The following is a 23,551-nucleotide window of genomic DNA, read 5'->3' on the forward strand; positions in this document are numbered from 1 at the left end:
AACATTAAAGATGATTTTAAAATTAAATAGCAAGTTAAACACATCATCAAACAGAGGTTATACTGCCTTGTTTTAAACCTCTTGCCTGCTGGCAAAAATAAAACTGTTCCAGTGACATTTTCTCTGCTCTGCTGTGACAAGGGCTGCATAAATATAGACACCGTGGATTAGAATAGACTTCAGCAATCTTCCTTTCTAGCAGCCTCTTCTGCAGACAGTTTTCCATAGCTATGGGTGAAAAACAAGGAGTCTAAAACTGGTATGTATGGCACAGTGGCGACAGTATAGCACATCCCTGATGGCAGTAGTCACAGCTAACCTTGCGGAAAAGGCGTCCTGGCTGGAGGAAAGGAGAGAGAGTCAGGATTTCTGACCCTGACTCTGACACAGATTTGCTGTGTGGGCTAGGATAAGTCACGTACTTTGAGATCTTCGATGGCATGTGCAATGCAAATGCAGATTTTTCCTTCAACTTTGCCTAGAGAAAGCAGGAAGTGTGATGAACTGTAATGCCAGCCTAGATAATTCTGATTATTCTCTTGCTTAAAGAGAAGTCACTCACATCTCCAGTGGAGAAACTGCTGGTGCCAAACCGATCAGTGTCACTCAGAATCAAACATGGGGTGTTTTTTTCTTCAGCTAGAAAAATAACAATTTGTCATCTTATAGTCTAACTGATTCTTTCCATTTTTATCTTTTACATTCTAGGCTGAGCCCTCTTTTACCTCCAGGAAGTGAGGAGATGGCTGCTCCTTGCCAAGAAAGCATGGTCAGGTTGCTGGCACACACTGGGCAGGCAAGGGGCTTGTGTCCAAGGTTGGCAGGGGTGATGCTTCTTCAAAAGCACATGGCACTTCAAGTCAGTCATCACTTGAAAAAGTCACAGGAAAGGAGAGAGGGGCAGCAGATGAAATGTTTGTAAGGTAAATATCCTCTTGACATTATATTTTCTACATGAGTTACTGTCAATTAACACATACAAAAACTCAATGCTGAAAACAAGAGAATAACATTCTAAAGCCTGGGAAAAGCTCCACGTGTCCCTTCCTGGTTTCCCACAAAATACAGGCAAACAGCTAACTAAGCCAAAAAATGCACACAGCTCGGTGGACATAGTTTTAAAACTGCCAGGCTATTTTCTCCTCTCTTCTTGCTTTCCCTTTCTCAGCGTGTTACAACTTAGCAGGGTTCTTGCTGTCCGCAGTGTTAAACAAACACTCATGGGCACTATTGTGCAAATCACTCATCCTGGATAACAGATGGATTTTTACATTCTTTCTGCATATCTGAATCCATTATCCCAAAAGGGCCCAGAAGAAAGTGGGCATTAGCTTAATGCAGCTCTGAAAAAGGAACTGTCCAGGTCAGGAGAACAGGAATGATGGAAGGAGCCATCTAAATTCCTAAATCCCTTTGAGCCAGTGACCAAATCCATTTCAGCTGCTGGCCTGTTTGAAGTGAGCTGGTGACGGCCTTTAGCCCAGTTCTTAGGGAAGTCCATGGCTTCAGTTTATTTGCTGGCAGCCTTGTTAGAGAAGGCAGAAAAGCAATGGGCGTGGATGGTTCCTTTCTTACCTCCAGAGCTTAGTACCCCAGATCAGATACAGGGCACTCTGTTGTGGTAGATTAGGACATAGCTCCATTTTTGGGGCTTTACCTGTTCCCTGCTTATCCCCTCCAGAGCACTGGTCTCTGGATCTGTTCCTGGAGCTCCTTTCCCCAGCACTGATGTCATTCATATGTAAGGAGGGAAGAACAAAGACAGCACTCGCCTGTTTTCTTGTGTGATTTTTCCATACCCGTTTCCCAATCCCGACGTCCAAAGTAACAACATCCTTTCAAGCCGCCCCCTCTTGAAATGCCACAGTAGTCTAACAGCTGCAAATCAAAACACCTTGTAAACAAGTGACTGAAATCCCGTGGGATGCCCGAGGGCTTGGGCACGTCTCGGAGTGATTATAGTTCCTGCTATACAAATTGGAGTCCATGTAGCACAGTTTGTGCCAACTCCAAGCTCTTGCTTTTTATTTTTAGTCCTGTTTGTCGAGGGGTTCTCATGATAAAAAGAGTGACGTTTGGTATCAGTGATACATGGATAAAATGTGATAGTAGCTGGAAGTGATCGTACGACTAATCCTCCCCACTGAGAATTTTTCCACAGGATTTGGGATCCCGTGGGCCTCAACGACAGCTTTTCTCTGGGTGAAATTCACTTCCCCTCAGCAGGCAGCTGAAAAATTTGCCTCGCATGGGATATATGTGATGAGTCTCATGCAGAGAAATGAATGTCGTTATCATTGCTTATGCAAACAGCTGAGACCATCTGGGGCACTAAACATCATCTCGATGTGTACAGCTGATCGAAGGTTGTTTTTAGCAAGTCTCTAAACTTTCTTCCCTTTTTGGGGCAACAAAAGAAGGCTTTTGCCTTCCATGCATGGGGTTTTGTACACTGAGCAGCTTAAGTCATCAGCAGGGCTCCGTCCTGAGACTTTCTAGTCCCTCCTCCCCCCGCCAGACACAAGTCACCCACACGAAAACTGAAGTCATTGTTCCTTGCTTTGGAAGGAGAAGCTGCTAGGGGAAAGATGGGATAGAAGGTGCATTACATTACATCTCTAAAGCAGATCTCTCAGGAGAACAGGATCAGTTCCCACTTGTTTCCGCTTGTTTTTCCCCCCTCTAAACTTTGAAGTGCTTTCATTTTTACTACACTGTAAACCAGGAAAATACAAGAGGTTAACTGGTCAGCAAATGCTCTCTGTTGCTTAGAAACATGGAATACAACCAGGCAGTGTACCTAGTGCGCCATCAAAGGAAGGTGGGATTGATTGTCGTGTGGCACAAAGGGATTTAGCTGTGGTATTGTGGCAAAGAAAGAGTGTGTCGAAAACAAAGCTGCAAACCTGTAAGGCCAGTTACATTTAAGCAGGGTAGGTAAAGGGAGAGGATAATTATGTAATGTGAACATGGTGTGACACAGGGAGTGGAATTTTTTCCTTCTCTAGCTTATTGGAGGAGAATGGCTCAAGTGCCTGTACATGGTTCATTTTATGTCAAAAATCTACTGTGGAATGTATTGGTGTATCACTCCCATCACTTCTGGGCAATCTTCAGCTTTAAGCCAGAGTGGTAAGCTCTAAGGGAAAAGAAAACAGGCAGATTGAAGTGTGGCAAGTGGATGTGGTCTTGGCCATTTTTTAATTCTGGAAAAAAATCATTCTAGAGAACCAGAAGAATAGGGCTTTCTGCGTCCCATGGCCTCCCTTAAAACTTTCTTACTTGGAGGAAGGTCATAGGGTTCAAAGCTATTTCTCAAGTGCTGTTATATAGTATTGCCTTGATGTCATGCATCATTATAAACAAGTTATTATTTCATTCAGTGTTTTGGGAAATGATGAGACTGGAACAATACACCCACAGCAGTTCCCTCCCTTATCCCAGCAGGCTCTTTAGTAAGCTACTTATGGGCAATACTTCACTAACTGATGGCTGTATGTCTGTATGTCTGTCTATGTCTGGTAATAGCGAGTCTCTGGGGAATTTGGAGTTGGAATATTGATGGATTTTATGAAGGATGGAGAGCTGGGAAGGATGAGAGAGACATAAATTTGCAGTGTCATGTGGTTTGATGGCTGCTTGGTCTGAGATCCTTGGGTTGCGAAGGCCCCAGGGCTTCATCGCTGCAAACACTGAATGCATCATCGCTCCTTTTTCTACGCGTTTGTGCTTCTGAAGCCAGTCAGTCATTTACACCTGACGGGGTAGCAGAAAAACAGAGTTAAGCAGAGCAGTGTTCCATTCATTTCTGTCTGCTTAGCTCAGGTTCGAGCTAGACCTAGGATGAATACTTTAAAAAATAGGGATCATCATAAAGTAACAAGTACTAGAAATGAGCTTCGGCAAGAGCGTATGTAGAAATCTGTTTGAAGTCTTAGGCTCTTGCATAACTGTTTCTGGCTAGTTCCCTAAACTTTTTTTCATCTGCTGTAGTCTCCCTAGACCCATTTTACTTAAAAGCAAGCAATTTGAAAGTCCTGATGACTCACAATGTGTATGCTGTGACCTTTGCATAGTTTGTGCAAAATATTGTCTTTCCTCTTTCTATTTCATAAGCACTGTCCATCTGGCCTTGCCCTCTCACATCCCCAGATATGAAGAAATATTCTCTCTCCTGTAGAGGGGAGTCAGTCCATTAGGTTAACAAGACAAGAACTATAGCAATATTCACAGGTGGCCTGCTGTAAGGGATTTGTTATCAGTGAAGGTATATGTACGCTCCAGTCCCCTTTTAGCCCATGTTAAACCTTCAGTGCTGTCAAACTACTAGATAAAATAATTTAAAGGTAGCTCAAGCTAGCTGGCTGGAAATATTCTTTGTCTGACAAACAACACGCTATTTCCCACATCATTAGATAGACCAAGGTATGCTTGAACTATCCACAAAACAAAGCTGGACTGAATCACATGTTTTTGACAAAAGTTATCCTACCCAAAGGAACCAGAAACAACATTCACTTTCTTTTTTTTCCCAGCTCTTACAACATGGGCTCTGATCTCACCATTACAGGAAAAACTGCTCTTCCCAACTCTGCTGATCAATAAGAGACTAGGTACTGCTCCCTAATGGTAACTGATCCCGTAACTCTAGTCCAGTTCTTTAAGAGTGCCTTGCTATCTAGTCTAACCTCAGTAAGCATCCAAGGGGCATAGCTGCCTAAAAATCAGATATGTGTACATGATGAAGACCTGGCCCATGGTACCTGACCTTAGATAAATTCCTGTCCAAGTATTCTGCCTGCTCACATGACCCAGTCCATACTCATCATTTTGAAATCATGATGCTCCCATTGAAGAGTGCACATAATCCAATACTGTCTGTAGTGACCTCATGCTTGTATGCAAAATGGTGGTCAGGGCCTTTCATGCTAACAGTAAAACAGAAGGATTTACTGGAAAGGGATTAAATTTGTTTTTAAAGTGTCTGCAGAGCTAAATAAATTCCAAGGGTTTTCTGAGCTGTTGAACAACCGGAGGCAATCTTTGCACTTCTCTGTTGTCACTTGCAGCCTTTTACCTCTTCTAGGCAGGGACTGTCTTCTACTCTGTATCTGTACAGCTGCTAGTTTTGTAGGGTGCCACCCTATCCGATCCTCTGCACCAGTATGATGGTACTGGTGAGCCTCTGCTTGCAGGTCAGTCAGCAGGACACCTCCTCAGCTCCCCTCCTGTCTGCAATAACTGTGGGTGAAACACAGGCAAATGCATTCGGGTTGGACATACCTCTGATGCCAACTACATCTGGCAACCGCTCCAGCACTGCAGAGGACTGCCCCAGGATTTCTAGTTATTTATAATTCAGCATCAGATTGGACCCAGTTGCTCTTGGTTAGAGATCTTCTTGCAATAACAAACTAAGATTACATGAAAAGCTTAAAAAAGAATTTCACCCCTCCAGGGCTAAATTACTTCCACTTATATACAGCTGTCATATCTTTAAAGGGCAAACTCGGAAAGCTAACACTGAAAAATATAACTCTACAACCGAGATTATCTGCCTGCCCTCTCTAGGCAATCACATCTTATGTCTAGAAGGTCTTTCGTAGCAAAAACCAACATTCAAGCTAAGTGGATGGAAGATTTATGTACAGAGTAAGAAATAACAGCTTGGGAGGAGGTGTATTTGAATGCTGGAGCCAGTTACAAAGACAAACCTCAAACACCATACGATTGCTTTTACATAGCATCTCACTCATGTCTGGTAAAATCACTCCATGCTCACTCAGACTTTGCAAACTACTAGTCACCAACTGAGAAAGGCACGGTGACGTACATGTTACGGTAGCATCCGGCACTGGCAAACAATCCACTTCCATATGTAGCTCAAGATCCATTCCAGACCTTTTAAAACTGATGTATTTTTCAAGAAATAATGATTGCAAAGCAGGGAGAGTAAAAACTCTGTGTATTAACTTACTTGTCCCACAGGAGGTATCATGCTGATCAGCTCACGTTTAGAGAATGTAGTTGCGAGCGAAGTTACACAGGAACATGAAGAAGTCACAGCTCTATGCTTTTTGTGAGTATTCCCAGTCATATGATGAGAGAGCAGTCATGCTTCACACAGTGGCTGTATTCAGCCCTGATTATATACCTGGTTTAATAATTGAAGCCCTTAATCCCAGAGGCAAATGGATTTCCCTGAAGAACACAGAAACTATGGAGAGGGGAGCTCAGCATATCAAATATCAAAATGTGGAGCTGCTCATAGCCCTTTCTTCAAAAATTTTCTACGAAGAACATTTTACTCTCTTCAGGAGCCTGGGGGACCCAGGCTTTATTGTCATTTTTCCTCTTACCCTTTTTTCAGTGATGGCAGAGGAGAAAAGGAAGGGGAGAAAGGAAAGATAAGGAAGATGTCTGTTTTTTTAAATTAAAAAAAAAAAACAATCCAAGTAATTTACATAGAAAAGTCTATGGGTTTCAGATTTTAATCCAAGAAAGGACAATTTCCATATTTTTTTTTAGTTCTGCCTATGGAAAATATCCCCTGTTGGGGTTTTTTTTGGTGGTTTCTTTTTCCTTCTTTTTATGTGTCAGGACCCGACACTGTATTGTCTTCAGAGAGCAGCACACTGATAGTGACTAACTGGTACCTTGACAAGAATCCTAGCCTATTCTTCAGCCACAATGGTATCTTGCATCTCCAGCTGCTATAAATGCTTGGGTGGCTCTTCCCCAGGACTGGGCTCTGCATGGTCCCTCCCAGGAATAATATGAGAACACATTTTTAGAGCAAATAGCTGAAAGGTCTCCTTCACTGAGAGAGTGATAACAGTGTACATAAATCTTCCATCCACTTAGCTTGAATTTTGGTTTTTGCTATGAAAGACCTTCTAGACATAAGATGTGATTGCCTAGAGAGGGCAGGCAGATAATCTCGGTTGTAGAGTTTAACCCATGTCTCTTTAGAGTTTGCTTCCCTCTTCCTATCAAATCTCCTGGTGTTAGGTATCACCGCCATCACGAGCTGTCAGGCTCTCTGTAAGAGCCTAGACGATCCTCCGGGGTGCACACCCCTGAAAGGCTGCTGTGACCTAATTCTGGCCTACTGCCAGTGAGTCTTTGAAGGTCCTGATTCATGGCCTGGAATGGAGACGCTCAGGTACAGCAGTGATGAGTTCAGCTTACAAGGAGCTGTATGATCCCTTGGTCAAACATGCACAGCTCTTAGTGAAAGTGAGAGTGACAGCAGGTTGGTCAGTGGTCCCTCCTGAGGGCCAGGCTGTATAGAGAGTACACTTTCACAGGCTGCAAGGGGAGCTAGGCTTTTGCAGCAGCTGTGGATGGAAGATGATCTACATTGCCCATGGTAAGCACCAAAATTGTCATGTGAAGTGAAGTGAGTGCTATGTCTGCTTTGCAGTGGCAGTGCAGAAGAAAGAAAAAATTGTGTATCCAAGGGTTTTGGTAATATGAGTCATAAGTAAGCTTAGAAATGTGGCATTCATGTCTCCCCACTGCATATGTTCATATCACATGCAGCTATACTCTTTTCAATAAAATCCTAAGATTTAGAGAGACTGAATTGCTGTAGGCCTCCTGGGTTCATTCAGGCAGATTGAATTTATCATTTAACCTTTCTAAGCAAATCTACCACTTGCCAATCTTGGCTTCATTTTCTCATTCTTAGAACTGCTGAGCAGAAAGGTCAAATAGTGTGAAATATAACAATAAGCAAAGGCCATTTGATTAATTATTATTTTTTTTCTTGAGAAAGGGAACAACTTGCAATTGACGGCGCAATCCAGGATGGACGGGGTGTGTAATCTTCCATAACTCTGCTGCAATGCTGAGCTGCCTGCTCGGCTGTGTTCATTTGCCATTGCTTCCTGCAAGGTTGTCTCTGTTCCAGAAGGAGCCTGTAGCTCACTGACTGATCCACAGAAATTAGGCAGGAGTGGCTGAGGTTGTTGAGCAAAATAATGACTTTTTCAGTATGACTGTGGCTATCCAGAAATCTGGGCAGTGGAACAGCACACACAGAGAGACCATCTTCCACTGCATTTGCATCCAGGACTCTCGTCGCTGGGATAATGCTGCTTCTCCCCAGCCTCTGACTCCCCCACAGGAAACTGTAGCCATGCCCAATCAGGCTAAATTAAACAGTTCTGGCAATGGGTTGGTACCAGCTGCTGAATTGTTTTGAAAATCTAGACCAAAAGGCCAGGTTGGATGGGGCTTTGAGTGTCCTGGTCTAGTGGAAGGTGTCCCTGCCCATGGCAAGGGGGTTGGAACTTAATGATCTTTAAGATCCCTTCCAACCCAAACCATTCTATGATTCTATGATCCTAAAATTTCCAAAACAAAGTGGTAAGCCACCATGGCCTGGATCTTCAGCTGCATGGCTTTCTTCTAAGCTCACTGGCATCCTCAAGGTTTCCCACTGATTTCAGTGAGATTTGTGGAGGGAGTTTCAGCTAAAACAAAGCATAAAGAGGTTGGGCTGAGGTCTTAACCTCATCCCATCCGACATTGGATACTTAAAGCCTCGTCAACTGCTATAGTCAGCTAGGGGAATGCACCACCCCAGAGAGCAGATGAAATCATATCTCTTCCCATTAGCCATAGGTTGGCATGAGAACCTCAGTTTAGGTCTTTTAGTTAAGTGCCTTACATTAGACAGTCGTCCTGTGTGGTCTCGAGCAGTTCATTTTCTCTGCACCTCTTGGCAGCTCTGAGATAAGGACAGTTACATTTCCCTATTTGAACCTCTTGGCAGCTCTAAGATAAGGACAGTTTTATCTCTCCTTGTGTAAAAAAAAAAGTTGGAGGTCTTTGAAAAGAAGGCTTTATAGAAGTACAAGGAATTATTATACTTCAGCGAAGCAAACCCACTGTTAAAGGAATCCACACACATGGACTTCTGTCTTCATCAGTCCCTCTCTTCTCTTCCAGTACAACCACATTACCTCATTACCAACTGACTGTCAGTTCTTGAACGTCCTAACTATTGTTCATTCATATTTATTTCAGCTCCAACTAGTGTTCAGTCTAGAGGCTAAGAGCTTTCTGCGAGATTGGTTTCAAGTAGATACGCAAAGAAAGGCAGCTGGGCAGCAGGCCTATTTCCCTTCTAGCAGTTTTGTTATGATTTTAGATATGAAATCCGCTGATGGGGTGGAGGCTGAACTGATTTGCTGAACTGCCTTGTTCACTGATATGAAAACCTCCTCTCTTAAAATGAATCAGACCAAACCCTTATGACATTATCCCATGATCCAAAGAGCAGCTTTGCATTTGGCCACAAGAAGAGCAGCTTTTTTTTTTAGCTACATGGAACTGGGAATGTTTCAGGCAGTGACTCTTTATTCAACAAATGATACACAGTCATGACTGAAGGAACTTCTCATTTCCCTGTGAATTACCAGATCAAGCAGCCTTGTCTAATCCCTGTTAAGCCTTTAAAGTTGGGACACTTTTAATGTTTTAAATTCTCTGCCAAAGTCTATTTTTAAAGTTGTTATTGCGGTAGCTGCCAGATATGAGGAGGCAAGTGCTTCCCCCTATTTGTCTAAGGGAATAAGTGAGTGGAATCGCACAGGCATAGACTGAATCTCCCAGATGAGGCTCCTAATGTGCAATCATTAGTGAGTTAAATCTCACAAATCCCTCCTGAGTTAGTGCTAAATTCCTTTCACTGGTAGAAGGCAAAGAGATACAGGCACGGTGAGGGGCAAAAGAATTTGCAGACAATTTTGCTCCTTGAAGAACAAAGGGAGTGAAGGTGTGTCTTGTAGACAGTAATTTACTCAAGGTGATGTTGTCACTAGGAGTCTTTCCATTGATCTCCTCAGTCATTTCAAACATCATAACTAGAGCTTGCTGAATAACATTCATGAATGGTGTATTGGTATGTTCAGCATCTTACCTTCTGCTGTCAGTTTTGACTAACTTGTTCATTGGTTCTGAGACTACAAAGTGAGAAGGAGGCAGTGTCATCATTAATCTGAGCTCCTGCATACCATAGGCTGCAGCATCACACTGAATTACTTTTTCTTGGAAATACAGGGTAATTTTCAGGGAAATTCTTTTTTTTTCTTTCTTTTTTTTTTTTTACATATTTCTAGCCAATGGTGAAATCCACCAGAAGCCTTAGATAAACTAGTTATTTACCCTCCCTTCTAAAAAGTCATAGTTTTTTTTTCCAATCAGAATTTGTTCAATTTCAGTTCTCTAGCTTTGTTTTATTTGTTTGCCTGCTAGTTTAAACAGCCCTCTATTATCAAACCTCTGTTTTTATATTGGTGCTGAGAGATTGTGTTCAAGTCAGCCCTTCACCTGATCTTTGTTCAAGCAAATTGAGCTCCAGCAGTTTTTCACTGTAAGGCATGCTTTCTAGTCCTTTACTTTTTCTAGCCCAGTATCTCTTCTCTGTACTTTTTCCAATGCATTGTCATCCTTTTGGAATTATTCAAAAATAACCTTTTCATTAGTCAAGCTGTTCTTCAGTTGATTCAATGATACTTCCCTGATCATTTTACAGTAACCTTCCTATTAGCTGGTTATATTGTTTGTGAGTTGTTACCATGAACAGCTGCAGAGGTCTCTTCTCCTACAGCTCCCCTGGCCATAGAAGACATTTTCATATGTTATTAGTCCTTCTTCTGGTCAAGCCACTATGCCATCTGCCATAGATCCCAGCTGAGCTATAGTGAGATACCAACATGCTAACGTGTAAAAATCCTCCTGTGTCCCAGGATGGAAAGGGACATAAAAACCATCCAGTTCTGGGTTAGCTCAGCCCTTCTTCTTGTTTCCTGCAGATTGGCAGAATCGTGAGAGAGATATATTATTATAAGTCAACCATACTCCTGACCTGGGGAACTCCTGAAAGAAGGGCATGTTTATCATCCCAAGAAGCTCCTCAAGTGGCTGCTTCAGCTTATGCTAGTTACTGTATCTACTGCTTCCTAACCTATCAATCCCAGTGATTTATCTTAATTACCAGGCTCCATGGTAAGTGACTGACATATTGGGGTATTTGTGAATGAGCAGAAGGCTGGTGTGACTTCTGGGCAAAGATTCAACACCACAGAAGGCTATCCTCTCTTGAGAATGTCCTCAGTCATTCTGATCTACATTTGAAAGAGCTAGATGTCCACAAGAAAACTTTGTCTACACAACAATTACACAAATTTTAGCTCAGGAGAGTATCAAGTCCCTTCTTAATTACAAATTAACCCGACTCCCTTCTGCTGCAATGTTTTGCCGTCATTTGCTGCAGTGAAACAGGCTGCAGAACTTCCCCTTTAACTTCTCGTTAGAAAGCCACTTGTTCAGTTCCATGTTCTAAGCTTCAGCTGAACTCTCCTTTCTTGCCAGCGCATGTTTCCATTGAACACATGGCTTGGTGAAGAAATAGCCCCTTCCCTATCCTGCAGCCTCCCCTGACTCTACTTCAACCAGATAGGCAGTTGTGGTTGTGTTTGCTCTCGGTCTCTCTGAAGCCATTGAGCCTAAACTCTCTTCCCTATTACATGACACTCAAATCCCACCAACCTCTCCCCCTCCAAGTGAAAATCAGAGTGATGGGAAAGCTCATATCCTTGGGTCTCACTCTCCTGCAGTTTTGAACACTTGCAAGCAAATCTCAGCACCGTTCGTATGGTAAAAAAGAGCCTCTTTCTGCCTCTTTCAGACAGAAGTTCAGAAAGCCACAGCGACCTCCAGGCTTTGATCATGAGCTGAAGCCAAAGCCAACCTCCTTTGCTTCCCAGACCTTTTAGTTTTGCTTTGACAGACACAAGTGCTCTTCTCTGTGCTTCCCTCTTCTCTCTGTTCCCCCTTTCCATACCCCTGCTCCCCAGACCTTGGCTGGGAGTCTGCAACCTCATAATCCCTGAGGGAGAAGGTGAATATGAACTTCTGAAGATAGATCACCAAGACAATACTAGATGAAAGGAAGTGGGCAGGCAGAGCCTAGGTGATTTGGCCCCAGATGTTAAGACAATGGGCTTTCCTGCCATTGTTTTCTGTCAGTCTGCCTTGCTGCAGGAGGCGATGCACGCTCTGTCCTCGTGGCTAGAAGTGCCCGAGAGGGAAAGGGAAGGGCCGTAGCAGACATCTGGGGCCAAAGAAGGAGCGATTTGTTAACCATGTGTAGCCACAAATGGAGCTTTGAGGGAGGGGACTGCAAATAGCAAACTATTTCCAGACGTTCAAAGTAAATTCAAACATGCCACCTACTGGACCTGAGCTTGGAGACTTGGTAGAGATGGGGCAAATGGCACCGAAGAACCAGGGAAGATCAGCTTCCAAGCTCCCTAAGGATTTCTTGTAAAAGATGGTCCCTCTCTCACCTCTTCTGGTCTCTGGACTTTATGATCAGTGTCCTCAACTCTGCTCTGCAGAAAGCTTTCATGTAGCCAAATGCTGAAGAGAGCAAGGCAGAGGGCATGCAGAATTTCCCCGGAAACTCTGTGGGAAGTCTTTCTTGTATTGCTTTGCAGAAGGAAAACACATCAGAGCAGCAAAAGTACAGACTTTTTAATGTGGAAATCTTGAGTGTGCCTTTCCTCTGCCAGAGCCTGCTTCATGTGATGCTGAGCAAGTAGAGCACATTTTTAAATGCATCCCCTAGTTTGGGATGCTGCAGCTTCGAACATAATGGCCTGTGGTTACGAGGTGCTGAGCAACCTTCAGAGTTGTTAGTTTCAAAATTGGATGGTCAGCACTTCTGGAGCTCTTCATGTCTCAGTTTCTTGGCCTCTGAGGAAACCTTGGAAGTGATGACATAGAGGATGGTGAGCCATGTGCCCTGGGTAGGGAAGGTAGAGAAATCCGTGACTCATTACCTTCCTACACATCCCAAGGTAGTGCAAGTCACTGCTAGCGAGCTGTAAGCCCTTAGGAACTTTGTGTGCTCCGGATCTGATGGAACTGAGGAAGGCAGAATTGAGGGGCACATCTGAAGTACCGCCATAAACCTCCCTGTGTCTCAGAGCTTTGTCAGCTTGCTCACTTGAAAAACTGCCTACATGGCTCGTAGGCAAATGAAACAGAAGGAAAAGAGAAACCAACCTAATATCAAGGCAGGTAAATGTTCTTTCATACTTCTTAAGTGCCACTGAGGGCAAAGCAATTATCATTACAAAAACAGCTGCTCTTTGTCTAAACCCTTCCCTAACATCTGTGGTAGATCACTTTGGTCATTTATGTTCCAGCTCTTCCCTAAAGCTTTGCCACAGGGATTTGGGCAGGAGTTCAAGTACCTGGCAGCTGTAACCATGCCCCTACTAAGCCACCTAAAGACTGACATTCCAGGCCTCCCCTCATGGAGAAGAGCCTTGGTCCCCTAACTGAGCTTCAGCATCCTGAGTATAAAGCCTGTCAGATTTCATTGTTAACGAGTGAGGAAATAAATTGGCTCTAATTATTCTATGAAGAGCTTAGATGGAATTTTATGGGGAAGAAGCTTTGTCTAGAGATTATAAGAGGAGACTCTGAGCCAGGATTCCCAGGTTTTATTTCTGGTTCTGCCCCTCATTCATTGAGTGGCCCTGAGTGAATGTTATATCTTGTTTTCCCCCCATCTGTAAAAAGGAGTGATGATATTGAACTTCCTGGCATAAGTCTTTCTAGGCTTAATTAATTAACAGCAGTGAAGCAATCTGAGTTTTTGGTTGGAAGATGCCATACTAATAATCAAAGAAATATTTCTAGCTGCATTCTATTTGGCGTTCTCATTCTTTCATGTACAGATGACAGCCCTCAATAAGAGAGAAAGGAGCTCTCAATCTACTAACTGGTGACTGGGCATTAAGGAAAACTGGTATATAACTGGGTAATAAATTCACTAAAATTGCATTTCTTCTCAGGCTGTGAAGAACAGACAGACTTTTGCTCAACTATTTGTTAGTCTAAAATTTTCAATGAATTGAAACTTGTTTTATGCAAACAAGTCTTTCTGCAAATGATTCACTGTGACTTTTGTTTTAGTAGTTTCTACCTGTGCAGAGTGATTGGCCAACAACTCATGTGGTATTGTGCCTGCTCTTTAAGTGCATAATGTTCAGGCTTCCAAATACCTTTCAATGCCATACAATCACAGAACTGCTCAGGCTGGAAGGGACTTCAGGAGGTCTCTATTTTAACCTCCTGCTCAAAGGGGGAGGAGGTCAGCTATAAGATGAGAACAGGTTGCTCAGGGCTTTCAACAGTTGGGTCCTGAAAACCTTCAAGGATGGTGACTGCACAGCCTCTTTGGGCACTACTTGACTGTCCTCATCGTGAAAATGCTTTCCCTTATAGCCAGCCTGAACCTCTTTGATTTTAATTTATGTCCATTTTCTCTTGTCTTCCCACCATGCACTATAATGAAGAGCCTGGCTCCATCTTCTTGATAACCTCCTTGTGGGAACTGTCAGGAACTGTCCCCTACAAAGCCATCTCTCAGCCCAGTTCCCTCAGCTTCTACTCACAGGGCTCTAGCCCCCAACCATCTTGGTGGTCTCTGCTGAACTTGCTCCAATGTGTCAACATTTTTCTTGCACTGGGGGTCCAAAACTGGGTAGAGCATTCCAGTGTCATCTGAGCACCTAGGGAAGGCAGTTAATTGCATCTGTCAGCCTCCAGGTTGTGACCCTGTTAACACAGCCCAGAATGCCTTTGGCCACCTTTGCTGCCAAGGCATGCTGCTGCCTCATGCCCTGCTTGCTCTCTGCCTGGATCCCCAGATCCTTTTCTGTAGAGCTTCTCCCCCGCCCATCAGTCCTAGCCTGGACTGCTGCAGGGGCTCTTCCTAACCAAGTGCAAGACTTTGCATTTGTCCTTGCTGAATTTCATAAGCTTCCTGTCAGCCCATTCCTTCAGCCTGTCCAGGGCCCTCTGAATGGCAGACCTGCACTCAAGCACATCAGCTGCCCCCTGTCACTTTGAGGTCATCTCCAGACTTATCAGTAAGTGCTCCATTGCCTCATCCAGACAACTGCGAAAGATGTTTAAACAGGACAGGCCCCAGGATAGACTCCTGCAGTACCCCACTTGTTACCAGCCTCTAGGTAGAGCATGACATATATCCACTCCTCTCTGAGCCTGACCATCTAAACTAGGTTTTTACCTTCTGTTCGTCCACCCATTGAGACCATAACATCCTAACTTGAATGCAAGAATATTGTGGTAGACAGCGTCAAGCCTTGCTGAAGTCATGGTAAAATGCCTGCCAAGAAATCGTGTATGAATAATAGCAACATATATTATATTTACCACTGTGTATGTGTGTGCACGTGCTTTTTGAAAACAGACTTGTGAACTACTGTGCAGTCATAGTCTAAAAGCTAGTCAGCATGGTAATGAAGTGAATTTGTGTCTTAGAGTTCAATTTCTGGAACACGTGCTCTGTTGTTTTCTATTTTATGATTTTCCATTTTGTCTTCGACCAGGATTTTGGGAAGCAACCATCTTTGTCCTTATATCCAGCTCTAGTTGTGAGTCAAATGGGTCTTTGCATTTGATTGATGGAGCTACTTCTAGCTATAACTCAGTCTCTGAAGTTTTTCCTTCCCCTGACTTCAAAAGGAGTTCTAATCTTTTTTAACCTCTGCTTTCCCTGGTAAATGTCAAACATATGGTCTTACAGGAGATATGGACCACCAACAAAATCATGGGAAGCTCATGGACTTAGAGAATGGATGTGAGAGAGACACTCCAGGAGAACAGGATTGGCTCCATGCCTGGCCTGCGTAGGCTTTCAACATAAGCAGTATGGATCTCAGGCACCATCCACTGTCTGTATATTTAGGCTTTAAACTTAAACCAGATTTCCAGCTTCAATCGTCACATCCGTGCTACTGATATTCAGCTCTGTCCTGTGCCTGTTGTCCCATCTCCTGTTGTTTGGAGGTGCAGTGCAGGGAGAAGGTTTCCCCTGTGATTGGGAAATAGAAGCTGGGTGTACTCATCATCTCTTCTTCTTGCTGGCGACATTACTTTCCTGATGAAGTTAGGAATATGATCTGAGAGCTTCTGGGAGCAGAGTGAGGCCATGCATGCAGGAAAAGGGAGTGTGTGTGGCTATTTTTCAGGTGAGTTGGGGAGCTCACTCCCTCAAAGCCTTGAGCCATTTAAGGTGGATGATGCCTAAGTGAGCTGCTCTGCTGCAAAACTGGAGTCATCCTCTGTAGTACCTCAGTGGCTGCTACTCAGCTCTCGTGCAGCCATGCTCAAGACTACAGTTTGTATTGGACAACACGATACCACCCATGAGGTATATACTGACCTCTGCCTAGCTGTTGAGAGGAGACTTTCTGAACCTCTGGTCCCTTATCTGTCAGAGATCTCCCATCCAGGCACTGACTTTGGCTCAAAACAGTTATACACAAAGGCTGGTGGCAGAGCAACCAGGACTGGTGTTAGAGGGCAGACCTCTCTCCTCTTTACAGTACACAAATTCCCCAAATCCTATGTTTGGGCAATTCTTCTAGATTCCCCTCCTTGGACAATGTTAAGTGTGTAATGACACTTAGCCAGAGAACTTAGAGGACATTTTTTTTTTTTTCAGACTGGCCTCCCAACTTGTGCCTGAAGCCCCATGTTGGGCAGTGTGCTGGAGATGCCTGAAGCACCGTGTTGGGCAGTGTGTGGGAGATGTCAGGCAACACTACAGTGGTGAAATAAAGCAGATTGAAATTACCATATGTGAAAAATGCAGTCGTTGGTGTTGGAGTCTGACACAGCCAGTGCAGTTTGGGTGAGCGGATGGCTGGATGTTGTTCCTAGCTGGTTTCCCACCCAAAGCACACTGTGGACCTTAGTAAATGTGCAGCTGCCTCCTCCCAACAGCACTCATGTGAATGTCGTGGTAATTATTATTTCCATTTGCCAAGAGGTGCAGTAACTTGCCTAAGGCAGTTCATCAGGCTGCAGCAAAGACCAGTCTTGTGACTCCTGGACCCCTGAATTTTCTGTGCAATTAAAGACAGAAATCCTTACCTTACCAATTTGTGACACAGCACTGGGTGACAATCAGGCAATCACCTGAGTGGTTTAATGAGCCTTCTAAAGCCCTGGAGAGAATGGTTGAACTTGTTGGATTTTCCCATCTTGTTTTCTGGCAGACAGAAAATGAAATCTCTTGTAGTGATCTTAGCTGTGACTGTAGATACTGCAGCCTGCTTTTAATGCCAGGATTATTTACCAAAATTGGGTCCTTTTGGAGTGGGAAGGGAAGGAAACTCATCGTGCAGGTTCCTACGCATGCAAGAATGTATTTGCGCCGTGTAGTCACTGTCTTGAACCGGCTAATCCTCTTTCCCTTCCAGGATGGCGTCTGCACCGCTAGGTTTCAGTGTCAGAGACACTGTTTTGCCAACAGCTGACAATGTTTCCCTGCATCCAGGGCAGGGTCCTACTCTTTACCTGCTGGGAACTGCAAATGCTGTCCTTGCTACTGCTGTGAAGTGAACAGTGTGTACCTCTTGGACCTGATGTATTGACAGTCAGGAAGTCCTGGGAAGCCACAGGTGTTTATGACATGCTGTAGATACCAGCAGGTTTTGTGTGAGATGTGTGGCCCACAGCAGGAGTGAGAGGAGCCCCCTTTGTCCCAGCTGTCTGCAGAGTGTCTGCAACCCACAGCCCAGCTGGTGTTGCCATGGACACACTGTCCGCCCTGGGCCTGCGAATTCTGATCACTTCACTGAAAATAATTTGATGCAATCAGAGGAGACGTGGGGTTTGCAGTTACTGTAACCGGCCTGCAGAGATACACACACTCCTGCAGCCATCTTCTTTGTGCCATGGTTTCAGTAAGCGAACAGATGAGTCTGCTTGTAAGACACAGTGGCGTGTCAGCCAGCAGGGATGGTTACAAACGTGGTTTTCTCCGGCTCTGCTTAACAAGACCTCCTCCTGCTGCTTGGAACAATGTGTTGTTACCACAACATGACATCTAGTTAAGAGAAGAAAGCCAAGCACAATCCACCCAACTTCAAAACTTCCCCCTTCCCTTCACCAACAGATTTTTCTCGTCAGGTTCAAATTATTTGCCAATGAATGCTGGAAAAAGCCATTGCTCTGGTTTGGCTTGTATTTGTTTGCTGCCCAAAATCAACAGAAGGTATTTCTGGGAAGCAAACATCAGGGGGTGCAAGAAAATGACATTGCCGTGTAGTAAAATTAAGGCTAGCTTCTTCGAGAGTTGGGCCACAGTGGTTATTTCATACTACTCCATGGTGGCTCTGCTTCCTGGGCTGATATGTCTGGGCTGCATGCTGTAATTTCAGGTTTTGGTGAACTGAGAGCAAAATCAAAGAAGCCGCAGGCAGCATTACCCAGCCTTGGCGGGCAGGTTGGCTGGGCCACCTCACGGCATCTCAGCCCATAGGTGAGGTACGCTGGGAAGGCAGCGAGATAGAGGCTTGGTGCTTGTGCTTGCTCTTACTATTGCTCTTGAGAGACTGCTACACGTTTGCAAGGGAGCCAGGTAGTGGATGGGTGTTGTACAGAACTTCAGTCTCCCAGTCTGTCAAGCTTGAAAGTTTTTCCAGCTTTCAATTTTGTCTAGAGTTTCTCTCTTAAGACTCCCTGCTTCTTCAAACAGAGCCTCAACTCTGGCTGGGTCCCAGAGATAGATACCAAATGGTGCTTTTTTCCCTTTCTTTTGCTCTTTCTTCCTTCTCGTGAAGCTGGCAGACTCTCCAAACACACATCCAACCAACGCACAGTGCATTCGAAAACAGGCCATCTGGCTGAGCACTCCTTGAGAATGAGAAGACAAGAAAAACAACCCTCTTCGAGCTGGCAGCCGAAAGGCAGGCAGCCCGTACGTGGACTTGATCTCGTGGTGCAATCCAAGAGCCGTCCAATCCAAGGGCATTGCAGAAAAGCTCTTTCCTAATGAGCTGAATACGGCTGTCTCCAGAAGCGGCTCCAAGTCAACAATTTGAGTGGGATGCTGTAACTCTCCTCGCTGCACATGTGCTCATTAATTAAAGCCACTTTGGAAGATGCCCCTGACACCCCCGCCGGGACTGCCAGCCTACCCTTCCCGAAATCCTGCTTGCTGCTTTACAGCCCCCTGCTGGGCAGGGAACTGCAGGGCCCCAAGAGAAGGACAGGGCCATCAGCATCCAGCTCTTAACCGCAGAACGGACCCGTTGCGTCAGCGGTGAGCAGCTGCGCGGGGAGTAGAGCACTGGAAGGAAGTTGCACTCCGTTTGCTTTGCTGTCGTTTTTTCCCGTCGGAGTTTGGTAACAGCCAGAGTGCTCCGGGCATAAAACCACTCTGGGCAGGTCAGCAAGAGACAGGGACGGAAGTGAGCTGAGCAACCCAATATTGCAATTCTTAGCTATTTTTCTGATGATTAAGGACTGGCTTCACAAAATCAGGGTGGCTGAGGTGAATGCAGAGCCATTAGTAGCCAAATCCCTCAACAGTAGAACAGGGAGCACTCAGTGAAACTAGTAGGAGACGAGTTGAAAACAGACTAAAGAAATTACCTCACATTAGGTAGAGGACTTCTGGAAGTTGCTGGCCCAGCAGACTGCAGAGGCAGACAGCATCATCAAGCTCAAAATGGGATTAGACAAATTCATAGATAACAGGTCTGTAAATGGACTCTAATGTGAACAGGCAAAATGTACAATCTAACATTCCAATCCAACAAAGGTGAATGTTGAGGAAACACAAAGGGCAGGGGAATGTCCAGGCCTGTGTGCTCTCCCTGGATAGTCTCTCACCTTGCCCTAGTTGGGAGCAGAGTGCTTGGTGGAGAAGACCGCTGCTGTGGCCCAGAAGGGCTGTTCTTCAGTTTTTATTGTAGGATTCAGTCCCTGTGCCAGCTTGATCTGAAGGTCATATGAACAGATTGTTGCCTCTTTAAATTACCAGAAGGAAGCTAGAATCTGTTTTTTCTCGGAAAGCTGGATTTGTGGAACATGTTTCCGTAAATGTTAACAGTCACAAGCCCTGGCTTAATCTGTTTGGTCTCTCAGTCATTAAATTTCACACAGTGACTGAGTGATTCATGTGACCCTTTATCTTCTTAGTTGGGATCTCATTGTTTCTGCATCTACCCCTTTTAGTACTGATGGGAGCAAGGACAGCTCAGCCTTTGGCCGATCATATAGCTACACCTCAGCTATGCATCTATGGGTTTCCAATGGCTAGTTATGGCTCTGCATCTCTGGATGGCTATTTCTCAGGTTTCTGTTGTGGCTTCTTGCGTGCAGTTGTGTTTCCAAGGTGAGGGACTAAAGCTCTTGATCTTTTGACTTTATTAACTCAAGATTAGAGTTCCGTAAGTGAAAAATCACTTGCTTATCTTGAAAAATTATGACAAAGGACACACAGCACCAATGCAGGTCCTTGGGAGTTCTGTGTTTCTTGCCACTAAGGTATCAGAGACATTCAGTGTCTCTTCCTTTTATCCACATGCAATTTAGTTGTCCCCAGCTGACAAAGTTGAGCTCTAAAATTGAGATTTTGCATCATTATCTTTTTAAACCCACTGCTTTTTAAGCTTTAACAATGACAGGGAGATGTTCCTAAACTGAAAACAAAGAAAAAAATATGGATTAGATGGAATCAAATATGCCCTTTCTTTGGTGCTGACTTAATTCAAATACAGGTGGCTTGTTCAGAAAAACCTAGAGGTGACAAGGGATAGAGACCTGTACTAAATGAGAACGAAGTGCAGCAGTGCAATTGCTACATCATACCAGAGAGAATGTAAAGAGTAACTGGGAAGCTTCAGTGTGGAAAAAAATGGGGAAAGGGGCACAACAAATTAGAAGAGACCACTAGGTCGTTGAATATACTCCTCTGCTGTCATGATATCCCACAACTGACAAAGATCTGTCTTCAAATAGTTAAGTTTTTCATTCCCATTGTTCCTCTTCGGAGGTTATTCTGAACTTCACTCTGCCGTTGTTTTGAAAGCTTCTGCTAGTGTGCAGCCTGAATTATTTGTGACCAGTGTATGCCCATTTTAAGATCCTTCCTTCTTTAAACTCTAACCTGCTATTAGCCACATTTAGTAAAAGTTTTAGGGCATAATTCACCTCCTACAAATATGTGTATTCTGTTATGCTAACAATGTCCCTTTTCTTTTTTATTTTTAACTTACAGGAAAGCAGAATAATATGCAAAGACAAGATGAAACAGATGTTTCAGGTCTACGTTACAATTCAGACAGAAATTTAAATCAGCTGAAGACGTCAGAACACAATGCTTTGTAAGTGTTTCTGTGCTATCAGTTACTCAAGGGATAGTTACAAGTAGTATGCCTTTGAGTACATATTGCTTCCTTTACAGCCTTTGATGTGAAAGGTGGATTCCCTTCAGGAATGTGCTCTGAGGTCTGAGGCAAGTCAGCTGGAGCTCTGGGAGTGTGGCATCTCCAGAGAATGGGTTCCAAACTTAAGATGCTTGTGTAAAAACAGCACTGTTGACAAAGACAGAATATCAGGATACATTCTCATGATACTGAGAATACCAAGCAAATATCAGTTGTGCTGTGGGAGTGTCATTTGTGCCTTATATTCCAATAAAAAGAATTAAGTTTTTTTTTTCAGGTCAGTTCCAAAATTAGATGTAGAGAATGTCCAGACCATTAGCAGTGAAAAGGATGCCAGTTGGAACACTTTTCTAGTGAAAAAAAATGGGGTTTGAGAAAACAGATATTTTCACAGAAAGTGTTCACTGTCCTCCAAATGTGCCCCCCTTTCATAAACCCAAAAGCCTTAAAAGCAAAAGAGATTTGATTGTTGGCAGTTTGGGGATTATTCCCCTCCCTTTCCCTCAGCATTTTCCAATGGAAAATATTCAGGGTTTGGATTTTCAGCCCTTTGCTGAAATGTCAACATTTTCCAAAGGGTGAAGGAGGGGAAAAGAGAAGAAAAGAAAAACATGTCCTGACCAGCTCCAGTCAGAGCCAAATGGCTCAGTCCTGGGTTTGGTCAGGGAAGTATGCTGGAGGGGAGAAAATGGGAGTGTCTTGGTTCCACATACAGCCTGGCTGGGCTGAGGGCTGCGTATCACAATCCATTCGTATGAGTCATTCCGGTCAACGTTTCGCCAGAGGAGCGTGTGTAGTGGCTTTTAAGCACTTCAGGTCAATATGTTAGTTGCAAACCCTGCTTTGCTGCTTGCCACGGCCACTTTGGCTCTCTGTACGTGTGTGGGATGCACACAGGTACACTCTGTTCGAATTCTAGTCCTCCAATATTTCCATGACGTCTTTAACTCACAGAGACAACAGTAACACCTGGCACCTATCCAGACCTGAGAATTCCACTCTTCCCCCATTCATAAAAGAGGAAAATGGCATGTGCCTGTAAACATACATGATTGTCTGGGTCCTCCACCCAAGTGATGCTGTCTTGTGCTGTGCAACGGCTGGAATTTAGCCTTTGAAAGCCCTGGCCAGCTATGGATGGGCTAGCCCTAGATAGGGAGAAATGCTGGAAGAGCCAACATAAAGGCTGCTAAACATGCATGCACTATCCTGCTTCTGGGTGAAAAGGAGTGGTTTTGTTTCCCCAGTTTGTTGCTGATGCCCAGCTGCCGGCTCAGCGTCCGGAAACCTGTGCCAGCACTTGGGCACCTTCAAGTCTGAGGAAGACAAGGGCTTCTGCCTCTCCAAGGTGTTTCCCACAGCTGCAGTGGGGGAGCTCGTAGATGGGTGCATACCCAGACTAGGTCTTTGTCCCCCTCTAGTGACTCGGCTGCAAAAGAAGTTTTCTGAGTCCTACTCCCTCCAAGGAAGATGGTCATTATTTTAGGCCAGGATATTGAATGATTTCCTTTCTGAAGGCCAGTAGGACATCTGAGCACCACCACCAGTTCATACATTTATACACACTCAGACATTATCCATTACCAATGTAAACAGTAATTAGGAGCTTGCCTTTCTGCTCTAATAGGCCACATGTGCCTGCTTTCCTCCCATGGAGGACAGCAGTTACAAGGTTCAGATGACAGCCCATGCTTAGTACTCCAGGAGAGCCAGCTAGGGCCACTGTTACCAGTGCAAAAGCACATGCTCCTGATCTCTTGTAACCAAACACTTGCTGAGTCACAGCCCAGTCACCCGTACGCTTAGCAAGTCGCGTCAGCCATCTGTCACCAGCACATCCTCCTCACCGCGCTGGGGAAAAAAACAGGAGGCAGATTATGTTCAGCTGAGGAGCCAGGCTCTTGTGCGTCTTGGCTCTGAGTAACCCCTGGATTGTCTTCTAACCAGTGGTGCAGCCTTTGGCTCCTCTTAGTTTGGCCCTTTGTCAGGGAAGAAAGTGACATTCAGGTTCAAACGCTGCAAACTTGGCTTGACTAATGAGTGACTCCAAAGCAAGCTGACTCAGGCAAGACATGGATAGCATTGTGCAAAATGTCCCTCCTACAGCCAGACCATCTACACAAGCCTCTACAGTGATGTTCTCCAACCAGTGTTTGAAAAATAGCACCAAAATATAGAGTGTGCTGTTTCGTGCAGCCTTATCCCACCTACTGTGCCAGCTAAAGGCTGCAAGAGCAGCCTTGTTATGTCTC

General features: G+C 44.5%; 1 long non-coding RNA gene across 1 annotated transcript; it reads left to right on the plus strand.

The window, feature by feature from the left end:
- Positions 1–726: 726 nt before the first annotated feature.
- On the plus strand, positions 727–16,693 carry LOC147601338 (uncharacterized). The gene is made up of 2 exons (XR_015258006.1): positions 727–923; positions 16,562–16,693. It is a non-coding gene; the product is annotated as an uncharacterized LOC147601338 (long non-coding RNA).
- Positions 16,694–23,551: the final 6,858 nt, after the last annotated feature.

This window comes from Chlamydotis macqueenii, chromosome 3 (assembly GCF_036417535.1).
Source record: "Chlamydotis macqueenii isolate bChlMac1 chromosome 3, bChlMac1.mat, whole genome shotgun sequence".
NCBI lineage: Eukaryota > Metazoa > Chordata > Aves > Otidiformes > Otididae > Chlamydotis > Chlamydotis macqueenii.